Source organism: Astyanax mexicanus, chromosome 13 (assembly GCF_023375975.1).
Source record: "Astyanax mexicanus isolate ESR-SI-001 chromosome 13, AstMex3_surface, whole genome shotgun sequence".
NCBI lineage: Eukaryota > Metazoa > Chordata > Actinopteri > Characiformes > Acestrorhamphidae > Astyanax > Astyanax mexicanus.
Window position 1 is genome coordinate 21,078,059 of NC_064420.1, and position 14,395 is coordinate 21,092,453.

Sequence of the window (14,395 nt, forward strand, 5' to 3'; positions counted from 1 at the left end):
AAATGTGTTGGCTGTGTAGCTGTATTTAGAGCACCTATGATAATGATGGTGGATCTCACGGTCAGAGATAGTTAGAGGGCCGGTTGTGGCCTGAGGGCTGTACAATGCCCAGATCTGCTTTAAATATTCAAAATGTATTGGCTGGATCCTGCTGCTCACATTTGCATTATGTAGCCGGTCTGCACCCTACTGCTACCCTCTTCTGCGTTGTGTCTGTATAAAATAAAGCTCAGGACACCAGAATTAGATTCAGTCTCTCCTCTTTGTGTATTTGTCTCTCCTTCAAAGTAGAATAAGAGTTTCTCCTCAATAGCTTCAACAGGGAATGCCTCCCTCAGTCAAATTCTCTGCAGACTGAGAATACATGTGTACAAAAATAAAATACATATCTTTATAATAACAATAGCAGTAGTAGTAATAATAATAATGATAATAATAATAAAAATAATAATAAAATCCACTTATTTATGACATATCCCAATATCAACAAACAAATATCATCAAATAATATACCAATTATCAGCAAAAAACTGCATTATAATACACTAAATAATAATGATCACTACCTTAGTGATGTGCCTATTCAGTGTTTATTTCAGCACATGTAGCTACTACACCACTTCATGTTAAACAATTCTGGCATTCCAAAATATTTCAACTAAAATATTGAATGTATTTACCATGTCTAGCGCAAACTCCAAAAAAAAAAAAGGCATCCTCCATTTTATATACACAGTACATCTATTAACAACAACTCACCTATATAAAAAGCATAAAGGGCAAAGCAAAAAGAGATTTTGCCCTCAATAGATTCCACAGGGAGTGCCTAATACAAAAAGAAATCCAACATAATAGTTAGGCCCAAAAGCTAGAAAGCTATATAGCCAACTAACCAGTAAAGGGCGCTTACTGCCTACTTTGCTTCATTAACAAAAACACTTTACTCAAAACCTCTAAAAATACATGTCGCTAGGGTCTTAGTGTCAATATATGTTAGAATTGATTATAAAATCACTGTTTTAAATAATTAATACAAGCAATTTATGTAGAGCAATACACAGCATATCTCTCAGTCAAATACTCTGCAGCCTAAGGGGAACAACAAATAAAACAACAAGTTGCTGAGACTTTGACATGTTTATATACATGTAAAATATTAATTATCTGAACTAAATAATTTTTAGTTGGCACAACTGCCTTTTTTTCTTAGTTTTTTTTAATTGTAGCCTTAAAGATGTCTTGAAAGTTTTTTATGTGCATTTAAAAAAGCTTTTGTCGTCGTCCTTTATTTCTGCATTGCATCACAGGGTTCTACAGTTTTACAGTAGTGTAGAATAGTGAATTACTGTGTGCACTGTACACCTGCTAAACAGTAAAGTTTTTACGAACCTTGTTAGAGAAGTTTAAACCTTGTAGTGAAATAAAGTCTGGTGAGAATAACTGACAATGACTGTCCAGGTTTTGCATGAGGATCCAATTTCATCTGTGCTATAAGCATGCACATTACTGTAGTGATAGTGTAACTGTTGCAAAAAACTGTTCTTGACCACAGTGTGCAAATGTGACCACAGCGTGAGATTATCTTCCCTACTGTTTTCCAGAGTAAAATGAACTTTAGAATTCATATCTGTTATTATGCAAAATAACTAGTTATGGTAAAAAAGAAATGATCATTTTAGATGAGAGGAAGATTCGTTGGATTGGTCGGAGGCGACAGTATTTAAGTCCCTCTCAGACTTTAGTCTTCAGCATCTGCTCCTGATCTGCTCAACAGGTAAGTGTAGAATTCTCTAATTTCTGTTTCTCATTATTTATCACCAGTTTAGGAGAAGACTGGCTTATTGGGGAACTGAATCTTCTCCATTAAATTTTGTTTAAATTGTGGGGTATGATCATAAGTAACTACTATGTTTGGTCCCACTTTATGATAAGTGTAATAAGTTTCTTATGACTGTATATTTACAATGATCTAAGTGTCACTATTAGTCTTTGTTATATTTGTTACAGATTAATTACAGCTGTACAAGTTATAATTTAAATTTACATGTGTATCAGTTTAATTCAGACAAAGCAGAATATATTTGTAGATTTTTGATATTAACCCTTTGATGTACAACATATGCACACACACTCTAATGCACAACACGGGTCAAACATGACATGCACTTATTTTCCAGGTTATTTCAGACTGGCTGATTTTTGCTTTGTTACATCATATATTCCCTCATCATATTTTGTGATTATATATTTAAATTATTCTTTAAATACCTTGTTTTGATCTCACCGATCATTATTTTAATTTTTACTTTAATATTTAATAAAAAATATATATGTTTGTATGTCACTACATCAAATTTACACACACTGATCTGCATTTATTTTCTATGTTAATTGATGTATGGCTGAGAATGTCTTGGTTTTCCTTTATTACTTTATGAAGAAGCTCTCGTCACACATCTAACTCAGTAATGTTTTAACACTGTTCTGATATTGCTATAGAACATTTTTAAGCAGTGGCGTGCACAGACATTTTGGGGGGCAAGTGCTCAGGGTGGAAAAAGGGCACTTTTTAGCGCATGTGGAACACTTCATTATAAAAAAAATTGCACGCACATGTTGAATGAAATTTGACTTTTATTTTTAACATTCTCTAAACGTCAGTTGTCAATGGAAAAATATCACACCACCAACTGATAAAATACAGTTTGGTGCTGTATGAGACATATTACTGCACAATAAACTGATTTCAGGTTGGGCTTAGAGGTCAAACGGTAGGATTTTACTTGTATGTTACGTGGCAGGTGGGACACGGGGGAGAAGAAGCCTTTCTGTTGCTGTGCGTGCTGTGCTGAAAACTCGCTGAACTGAACTGCTGCTGCAACGCGTCTAGTGTGCCTTGCTAGCAAGGACGTAGGAGCAGGTTTGATATTGGCGGGGACACATCTATAATGTAATATAATATAATATAAAGTAATCTGCTCATTTGAATAAGCCCATTTTATAGTCTCTTAAAACAACATTTGTGGAATTACCTTTAATCACAAATAAACCATTCTTTTTGTACTTCTGTTTATTATTAGTTACATCCAAGTAAAGGTCACTTTACAACTTAAACATGTTACTCCAATTTACATTTACTGTTGATAAAAAAAAAATAGACGTGCAATGTCTGAACTATATATAAATATATGAAAAAAAAAAACTGATGAGGTATCACCTAATGTTTAAAAGAATATAACAGATATTATTATTATTACTATTATTATTATGTATTGGCATGTCAATTCTGTTGTATATTTGTATATTTACATTTACGCCACTTTTTTCGACTAAAAGTACTTATGATGGTGGTCTTTTATGTAAAAGAATGTAACCTTATGTTTCATAGAGATTTTTGGCAGATGTTAATATAAACTTTGGATGACCCAAACCCTCCTAGTCTGTTAGTTTCATGAGCTTTTACTAAAGGACCAGATATATTCCATTCGTAAATCTAAGGGGCTAAGGAATTTTAACAGGTAAACTCAATAAATGAGAGTTTATTAGCTGATCATATGGATGGGTTAAGAAACTGCTTTAAACTACCTACATGAAGTATTGTACTAAATTCTGTCTATCCACTACATCCAGCTTCTAGATAACAAGTTAAGCTAGCTAAAAGAATTTTCCTTCATTATAATTTACAGTAATCCTAGTCTACAAGTCACAATGGCTATCACAAGCTCACAGAGGGTTTGATCTGTGGGTTCTGAGTCGTTTATTTTTAACCAGCTATCAGAAATAATATCATAACAGTGTACATGGTAAGCTCCGTTACCTTTTACAAAAATCGCTGTATATCCAGATCTGTTTTAACGTCAGCTCGCTGCACCCCGCTGCTAAATCTAAAAAAGAAAACTTTATAAATTGTCTACTCTCCTCCGCGCTCCGCAAAACAGCAAGCTGATTGGCTGTTTCAGAGACTGTAAAAAAAGATGGACGCCGTGTCGCCGTTCCCATTCATTCAATGAAAATGAAGCCAAAATCTTCCGCCATTTTGGCGATTCAGAGACCCGATTCTGCGCAGTAGAGACCAGAGGAGGGAGAAAGACTGTGGAGAGCAGCCTACTCATTTAAATAACCCCGCCCCTGAGGGCTGCCTCGCGGTCACAGACTGTAGAGCGGGGCGGAGCGGAGCTGACGGTCTGTTATTGGTCCCGCCCATAAGCAGCCCTTTTACAATAACCACACCTTTTTTGAATTTAACGTTTTAAAAACTGAATTCTGTGGGGATATAAAAATTTAACAATATAAGCAGAGGTTACACTAGCTGTTGCATTTTAATAATGGAGGTAGAATTACAGTATATTAGAAAAAAACGTGATTGAATGTTGTCTGTTTTGCCATTGAAACCTATGGGGATGGGTGGAGTTACACAGCTTTCTGCAGCCGAACAGCAGGGGGCGCCCGACCTGTGGAGGCTTCACTTTTGAGAGACCATGCTCTGTCCAGCTATATACAGTCTATGGGCTGTTTCTATTAAGAGGCGGGACTTTCTTCCTGAACCGGCTTCGTGATTGGCCTATGCTTGCGCGACCGCAGCGGGGTCACGTGACAGAGGAAGAGAGAGGTGTAGTGTGAGCTGATTTCAGGGCATTCTGTTTTCACTCGTTTTTAATCACACAGGTTTTCAAAAGATCATTTCAACACGGCTTCAGTAAAATCTTACTAATAATAATAATAATAATAATAATAATATTTAAACAAAAAAAAAACGAAGTTTCAAAAGGGCACTTTGGTTAATGAAGGGCAGAGTTGGTGGTGCTTTAGCACCACCTGATGTCTATGTGTGCACGCCTATGTTTTTAAGGCCAGTTAACATTTACTAATTGTTTGCAACATTTTTTTAAATTTTGTCACACACACATTAGCTAAGTACATTGGTGCCTATTTAGCAAAGTAGATAGCTTATTGTAAACCACTACAAATCTATATTGTAATACAGCGCTATTCTTTTTTCTTTAAAACAGTTCAGTTTGTCTTTATTTTGCTATTTAAAATATATATATTTGCAGTTTGTGAAATATCGATATCACAAAAATAGCCTGTAGCTAAATAGCCTATCACTGTACTAAACTAACTCTAGTCAATTTAGATAACTAAAATGGAATGTTAACAGCTAATAGCTAATACAAATTACTTGTAATTGTCTGACAGGTGACATGAACTGAGAAATATCTTGAATACCGAATGACTGAATCAATTTATTGCAAAGAAATAGAAAATGAAAACTCAGCCGGGTCACTTTTGACCCATGTTGCACATCAAAGGGTTAAACAACAATCACAGTTCTAATTACATATCAAAACAAGAGCTGTAACATATGACACACATGTAATTACATAACCGGTACAACTGTAATAAATCTATAACAATGCATCCTTCACTAGTAATTACACTACAGGTATGACATGGATTATTAATGTGTAACTACACAATTATCAGCGATACTTATAATAAAGTGGGGCTCTATATTTACATAAACTACTATATAAACTGTTCACTCTTTCACACTGTTCCCAATAAGAGTTTAAAGTGGACCACTTTAAATTCAGCTTTTTATACGATTAAATAATCTGTTTCTGTTATTGTTGTTTGTCTTTGAGTTTTGTGTTTTGTAGGTGTAAGGAAGATGACGAAGATGATTCTAAAATTAGTCCTGATCACTGCACTTTTTGGGTTCTCTGTTGAGGTAAGATTTTAATATTAAGTCTATTATTAATAATATTGTTGTTGGTTAAATCCCTTAAACTTTATTTGAAGCTTACCTACTTGTGTTTATAATGTGTTTATAAAAAAATGTACGTAATTATGAAAAGCTTTGGCGGTAACTTATATGCAACCATAAAGGTCTTCTTATATGTTCCACAAATATTCCACAACTCCCCATACTTTTTCTTTCATTTTGTAAGTTGTTGATTTTCATGGAAAAACAAAGATGAAGATTTCTATATATATATATAGAAATAAATATATTTGTTGTGTTGTTATTTTTTACAGGTTGAAAGAGGAGATATTATTAGATATCCCGGACACTGTTATTTGTACAACCATTATGCTGTGTATGTCGGAGAAGGGCCAAATGATGCACTGCCTAAAAAGACAGCAGAACAGGATACGTTTGAAATGACAAGTATGTGCATCAACCTGTTCAGTTTACGGGTCATTCTCCATGTGGAGTGGGAAACCATGTCACAAAGGTTGGAGGGCTAAAAAAAAAAAAAAAGGCTAAAATATTAGGGACAATTTCAAGAGTCAGTATAGACATTTTCACAGTTAACCTAAGATTAAAACCACATTTTCATTATGATTTCTTTAATTTTCTTTTTTAAATCATATTTCAAATGTGCTTTACACATGTACAATAGCTTGTCACATAACCAATTTTCAACACTTGAGCAAACATTTTTAGTCTAAAGAAATATTTTAAAAGGTTTAACTTATAAGATTTTATAAAACAGATCCAGATTTACTATATGCATGATTAACATCATACTACATTAAAAAAATATGTATTTTATTTTTTAAAGATTTTGGCACAAAGATTTTGGTCACTGGTCTTATCAGGACTATTATATTATATTTGATCAAAAATTGTTAGCTCTGTTAAACTGTTCCCTGGATCACAGGTCATTAAAGAATAAGCATCTCAAGGCATGATAAGGTGAGTCCATACTTGCTCATTTTATTTTATTAATTTGAAGATATTTCTCTTTATCAGGTAGCATATAAATTATTTTTGTAACTGGTGTTATGTGCTTCAATTGTGCTTTAAAAATATATTATTTATCAAATATACTGCCTTATGTCTTTTATTTCATTGATTTTAAGTAGTTACACAGTGTCTCTTGACTGCCTCCTTTTTATGATTTTTTTGTTGTGAATGTTAGAATCATTCATTCTTATATCAGTAGTTAACTTTTCATGTTTATTGGACAAAAATGTATTATTGTTTTTTTATAGTATAAGAAGATGCCTTTAAGTATAAAGAACGACCGCTTTATTTTTTGTTATTTTCAGTGCTTGTGTATAAACGTACTTTCGTAACATGTTAAGTTAAATGGAATTTCTTTATCACATTCAGCCACATTTTAATTTTAATTAAAAATAAAGAAATTGATGGCAAAATAAATTCTTCAAGATGAGATAACACCAGTGACAAATTGACCAAAACCTTAAAATGTATCCACTTGAATTCCCACTCCCAATAGAGAATGACCCATTCATGACAATAATCATTAATGATTTAGAGTGTTTTATTATTTTGTTATTATTACTTCTTACCTGCGTGTGTTGTGTTTGAATCTGTAAAAGTCTCTGGAATAGTAGTGAAAGATCCATCAGTTGTGGTTGAGGCTTGTGTTAACATTAATAGAACCTCCTCTCAGCTGCAGGGTAAAACATGGATGTTCAAAAAACAAAGCAGCTGCAATCCTGGTCTAGTAATACTCAATACTTAAAGGTGCATTAAGTAGGACCCGAGAGAGAGCCTGTGAAATGGCTACAGCAGTCCAATTTCAAAACACCAGAGAGTAGTCTGCTCCGCCCAGCCCTCCCCAGCCACGAAAGTTACTCAGGTTGCCAAATTCAGCAGGCTGAATCTACACAATATACATAAAGTTAAGACTAGGAGAGGCAGAGAATTTAGATTACGAGCGAGAGGAGAAATACAGCAATTCTAAACTCTTCTATCACCCGGGAGCTATGCCCCGCGCTAGTAAGCACATCTAGTAGCCAGTTAGCTTACCTGTTCAGGAGAGAAGTAGCAGCTCTAGGTCAGTCTTGGAGTTTATTTAAGCTCTAAGTCTCCACCATTCCAACTCACTGCCAGTATTCACTCTTGTTATATTCTTTCTTCGGTCACTGAGCTTTTTTGAGACATGCTGAGGCTTTTTAAGCTGTGTAGCAGCTGAGGTTTAACTGAACTTTACTGCAGCACCGATGGCTGTAGTGTAGTGTCGGCTGGCAACCTCTGTGGGCGGAGTTAGTGTTGGGGAAGGAGCAGCAGGAGGAGTCAGAGAACAAGACAAACACAAAACCCGGGACGGCCTGCACATTTAAAATAGGAATATACTGCTGAAGCCCTGCTGACAAGAGCTGCCAGTGCTTTCACTCAACATGTTTCCTTAATATCTGATGATACATCCTGATCATTTTATCATTTACTACTGAAAATTAGTTACATAGTGTTCCTTTAAGAATGCTATAGAATAAACATTATGATATTATAACACACAGTCAAAGCAGCATTAGCAGCTTAGCTTAGATTTACAGCCTGAAGCATCGAGACCAGAAAGTTTTCCAAATATACACTGCTCAAAAAAATAAAGGCAGCACCAAAATAACACATCCTAGATCTCAATGAATAAAATATTCCAGTTGAAAATTTATTTTTATGTTATTTATTACATAGTGGAATGCATTGAGAACAAAATAACATTACAAATGATCAATGTAAATCAAAATTATTATCCCATGGAGGTCTGGATTTGGAATCATACTCAAAATCAAAGTGGAAAATCAAATGACAGTTTGATTTAACTGCAGTGGAAGTTCCCGAAGACAATGTTAAAATGAGTAGTATGTGTGGCCTTCACACTGCCTCATGCTATCTTTATGGTGAGAGAACTGACAAAATGCAAAAGTGACAAAAACAACATTTTTTGAGCAGTGTACATACAATCCACAAGTTTAGCTAAGGTAACCCTGGGCGGAATGACTAAACGCGAATGGTGAGTGTCAGAAAACTGCAGGACACACCCGGTATCTCGGTAATAGATTGTAACAGAAGCCAAAGGAAAATAAACTGCCAATGGCAACAGACTAAACTCAGTTATTATAAGTTGATTAAACTCAAAGAACTCGGTTTGAATGTATGTGAGCCCACATATGATCAGATAATTTAAAATAGTTTAGTAATGTTTGTGAATATCCAATTGACATAAAACAGACTTTGAGTTTAAAATAATGCAGGTTTACTGTGTTGTAGATCTGACAGGTGCTCAGCTCCCAGTCTGATTAGGGGACCATTTTACCAACTCATGCATAGAATCTTTAATTAATACAGTATTTCTAATTATATCAGCTGTTGATTGTCCACTCAAGCGGCCCTGAGTTTCAGTTTCCCTGTATTACCACCTTTAATAATACAAATGTTGCATTTAAGGTGGTTAGAAATTAAACAGTAAGAAACCAAGTTGTAGCACTTGTATCAAACTCCTTCTTTATTTTAGGTGGAACAGAAAAAACAAATTCTGGCAAACACTAATTCTATAATAGCTGTCGTTTTAAGGAATTGCCAATACATAGGATATTGTTTGTGTATCCCAGAGTGCATTTGATTTGTATTTGGAAGAGTCATACATCAAAAATTGTAAAGAACCAAACGCTATTGAATATGTTACAGTATAAATTATTTTTAGTATTTAAATGGCAGCTGATGGTCCTGGTGTTTGGTAGTCTTGGACAAGTAGCAGTTGAACAAAAACCTACAGCCTCCTATTGCCTCTTTAGGTGTAAAATTTAAAAGTTGCATTTGTAGAGTAACGAACTGTGTATAAAATTCCTGTTGATGTTTTATACTGTATATTGTAAACAAATAATGCATGTGTGTGTGTTAAGGAGAAAATGCCTGTGTTTTTGGAAAGCTAAGAGAGGAATATGAGATTTTCAACTATATGGAAGATGGACAGCACGGTCCTATAGTTCAACCCAGATCATGGGATGATATGGCAAGCAATATTACAGCTATAAATGAGAAAGGATGTGGAACCTGGACATTGGAGAACACATGTGAACACATGGCCACAAGGATTCGTTATGGTGACGATCACTCAAAGTGCATGCAGGTTTGTAACACTTAGCTCTGTCAGTTCTCTTAACTTGTTAAGATTTTAGAGGAGAGTTAATTTATGGAAATTGTTTATTGTGAACAGACTGGGATTGTTTCTGTGTAATTGTGATCTTGTTTTGTCTCCACAGTATAAAACCATGGCCCGTCCACTTTGCTTTTTTATGGAAGGCAAAAAAAAAATATTCAAACTCATTCAAAGCGAAGGACACAGACGACGCAGACGATCTCAAAAACATCCGGCTGCTGTTTATCCTGCAGTTTAGCCTCACTCATCTTTCTCTGTACTGTTAATTACATTTAAATAAACTTAACAGCATGCAATACGTCTCCTGTACTTCATTCAAATCATACAGCTACAACCAACACAGCTGCTAATCTGAAATTTCCTCTAAAATATTACAGTGATACAACACAGAACACACAACACTTTACTCTTACAAATGAAGGTAAAATGTTTGTAGGAGAGATGAATGAGTGTAAAGAACTTTAGAAAGAATAAAACAACTTTTTGCTTGATATAAAGGTTTTTTTTTTATATTCACACATTATATTATATTATATTGTATTCTTACATTTGCTAATTATTGTGCACCTTGCACTGTAAAGATCCCTGTAAATTTTACAGTAAGTTTGCAGATTTAAAAAAATGTTTACACATAACAGCGAGTTATACTGTGTCAGAGACCAAATGACTACAGCAATTATATTATAGACTTTCCTGGGGCCCTAATTAAAATCTGATAAGGGGCCAATAAGAGCCAAAATGTGACTATTTTTACCAACTAATGCAGAGCATCTGTAATTTATACAATATTATTAATTAAATCAGATGTTTAGGGTCCACTTAAGCGACCCTGAGTTTCAATTTGCCAGTATGACCACCTTTAATAATGCAGATGTTGAATTTAAGGTAGTAAGAAATGTCATAGTAAGAAACCAAGTAGTAGCACTTGTATCAAACTCCTTCTTTATTTTAGGTGGAACAGGAAAAAAACACGAATTCTATAAAAGCTGCAGCATTTAAATTGGAATACAAAAAGGCAATGTAGCTGTTTATTCTCCAGCTTGCACCTCTGTGCAATATTAAATTATGTGTTGTCCAAGCACCTAAAACTAATTCACAGTTTAATTCACAATAGTGTGAATTAGAGCTTAGATCGGGCACGAAAAATCAGACCCGACCCGGCCAAGCCCGTGCACGTTCTGCTCAAGCCTAACCCAACCTGCCCTATCTGTTTTCTGTCTTTTTGAATGAGTGAAATCTGTTCAGAATTAAGACTGTAACATAGAAGCATAGAACTATTATTTACAAAAAATGTTTTTTTAAGAACAGATGCACACAGCACTGTGGAGGAGCTCATGTGCACCTTTTTTAAACAGTTTAGCTTGTAACTTACAAGGTTATAATAGTTTGGAAATTTTCATTATAGTTTAATTTAATTTTGTTTTCACTTTTTCTTCTCCAATTCAGTGTTCCAATTTAATTCATTTTCATAGTGGGTTTGCTAGTTTTTAGTTTTTACACATCAGAGAGATCAGTCTGAGAAACACATAAAAAACCCAAAAACTCAATAAACTTTACAGGTTTCACCAATTTTCACCAAAGTTATCAACTATGAGTGAGTTACGGGGGAGAGAGAGAGAGAGATTTATCAGTTCATCCTCCCGCTTGGGGTGTTTAGGTGTATGAGCTACTCACAGGTAAAGGCAGGGGGGCAAGTACATACTTTTTGAGGTGTATGCAAACATACTATCGGCATTGGCAACCCTGTTCTATAAGTTATTAGTTTTATGATTCACCATCTACTTACTTACTTGTTATGATTCGTTATATTGTAAATACAGCACCTGTCCTGCAGGTGCGCCACGACGAAAAAAAAAAACAGGCCTGAGCGCGTTCTCTATGGGGCAGGAGTGTATGGGCGCCTGATTAGTCCTGTGCTTCTGTTTTTTTTATGTGTATTATCAGGGACGTTGCCTGGGTATGTAAAAATCCAAAGCTCAGTCCACTAATTAGATATTGGCTGATCACTTGGATCCGGTGGAAAACATACAATTTTAGGGCAGAGACCAGGGTTAATAAACTCACTTAAACTAAGGATAGTAGAGGTGTGCCAAAAAATCGATTCACATAAGAATCTTGATTCTCATTTACTACGATTCAGAATCGATTTAAAATGTCCCAAAATCGATTCTGAGGGGCGGGTTTTAGACTGATTTTGGGCTGGGTATTTTTGTTGGACCTGGCAACCCTGGGGATAGCGCTTGTCCCTTTGGAGATCTTCCAGACACACACAGAGCGTAGGTGTTTGAGAATCACCGGTAAGATGGCAGAACAAGCACTATATTACATTAGATTAACGTGTAGTTTCAATGTTTTATGGCAGAATGCTTCATAACAAGCATAAAAAAGATCGCTAGTAGTTAGTTTCAGTAACTGTTAGCTAGCTAACTAGCTAACTTTCCAGTTCCACCTTAAATAACGCTACAGGTGGCAGCGGGCTGCAGCATTTAAGGCGGAACGGAAAAATAACAATAAGCTAATCAGAGCTAATTTCAGCTCCTCATCACAGAGGAATTAAGGAATGGACAATATGAATTAATTTCTCCACCTCCTGCCCCCTTTCTGAAGAAATACAACCACCTTAAATTAACTAGTTAATCAGCAGCTGCTCCTGAACTTTAGCGCTCCACTGCTATCATCACATCAGCCCAGCAGCGTCACCTACACACCACCGCTAGTAGCCTGGTAATAAAGCAGTGTTATTTATTTATGTATTTATTGTTCATTAACGTCATTGTGATATCCCAGTGATTCCTCTGTCACTGAGGACCCACATTCCTGCACATTTTATTGTTTTTGTAACACATTACTTGCTCCAGGACCAGTGTATATTATGGAGGGTTTTTTTTCAATACGATTCATAAGCCAGAAGCAGAAATATTTATAATTCAAATCGTTTTGAATCAAAAATCGATTTTGAATCGAATCGTGGCCCCCAAAATCGGAATCGAATCGAATCGTGAGATAGTAATCGATTCCCACCCCTAAAGGATAGTACTAAATTCTGGCTATCCACAACATCCAGCTTCTAGCTAACTGGTTAGCTATTTTTTTTGTTAATTATAGCTTAAGTCCTGCAATCCTAAATTAATGAAAACTATTTAAAAATGAAATAGTTATTGGCTGATCTGGTACATCAGGGCAAGTTAAACATATATAGTTTTATTTTCTCAAACCTTGATCTGTGTGTTTTGATTCAGAGACGAGTCTTTTTAACCAGCTATCAGAAACATTACATGGTTAGCTCAGTTACCTTTCTTTTAGAAAAATCGCCATATATCCAGATATGTTTTAACATCAGTGCTGAAATCCTTACCAGCGAGGTGGTGGGGGGGCTGGGGCGGGGGGCTTCCCTACTAGCCCACCATCTCTATCTCCCTTGCAGTCATATTCTAATCCCATACAGAATTCTGCAGCTTCCTCAGTGTTTTTCTGTTGTTATTTTGCGGCTGGCGCGTGCTGCCGCTGTTGTGCCGAATCCGACTCCCCGCAGAATCCGGATCCGCTTAAGGATAAAAAAAAAAGGCATTTATTGAATGTGTTGGAGTTGCTTTTCTGATGGAGACTTACTGACCTCTACTGGTTATTTCACCCACATACATGAAATTGAATGGTGCTCTTTAAAAACCTTTTGAACTGAAAATCTTTTAATAAATTAACTTCACATCATAAATTACTGGCCTACAGCTGATCTTTAATATTTCATTTCGTCTCAGTAAGCAATGTTATTGATTTTGATAAGATTATTCTTCATAATTATCAAAATTATTAAATATTTGGATTGCTGATTATATGTTTAACTATTGATAAAATATTATATTTATGTATAATTCAGATGTGATAATTATAATTAGTGTAATCAGAATCCTTTAATGTGAATTAAAAGCAGACACCTGCTGGAACACTTTTGTCTAATTCAGGCAGAAACCGACTGTTTAAAACTGTTTAATTTTACTATGCATGTAAAAAATCGGGTTTCTGGTTCAAATCAGGTAGTGATTGTTGGTCTAGTGCTGTCCTGCCTGGAGAGAAATAAGAACGGCTCCTGCTGCTGTTTCTACTGTATGAGTGTTTTTAGCTCAGTAAAAAAGAAAAGAACTATAGCCCTATTAAATAAATTAATACAGCTTAAAGGATAATGTATTGAATCTATTTGTTCACTGGAGAAAGAACGGTTTTAATACTGTAACGCCTCTAATGGCTGCAATAATAACATTTTGCAAATTGATATTAAACTTGTGTCTTACTTGTGCAATAGAGCTTTTGAGAAATATCTATTTGAATAATAAAACACTGAGTATTTTAGGACCATTTATAGTGTTTATGGAACTATTTAATATTTAGTTTTGTAAAGGAAGCTGTGTTATTGGCATATTCTTTTTTAAAGTCTATTGTTTACGTTCTTCAGCTGTTTTTCTCTTAATAAAGTCTGATTTTTC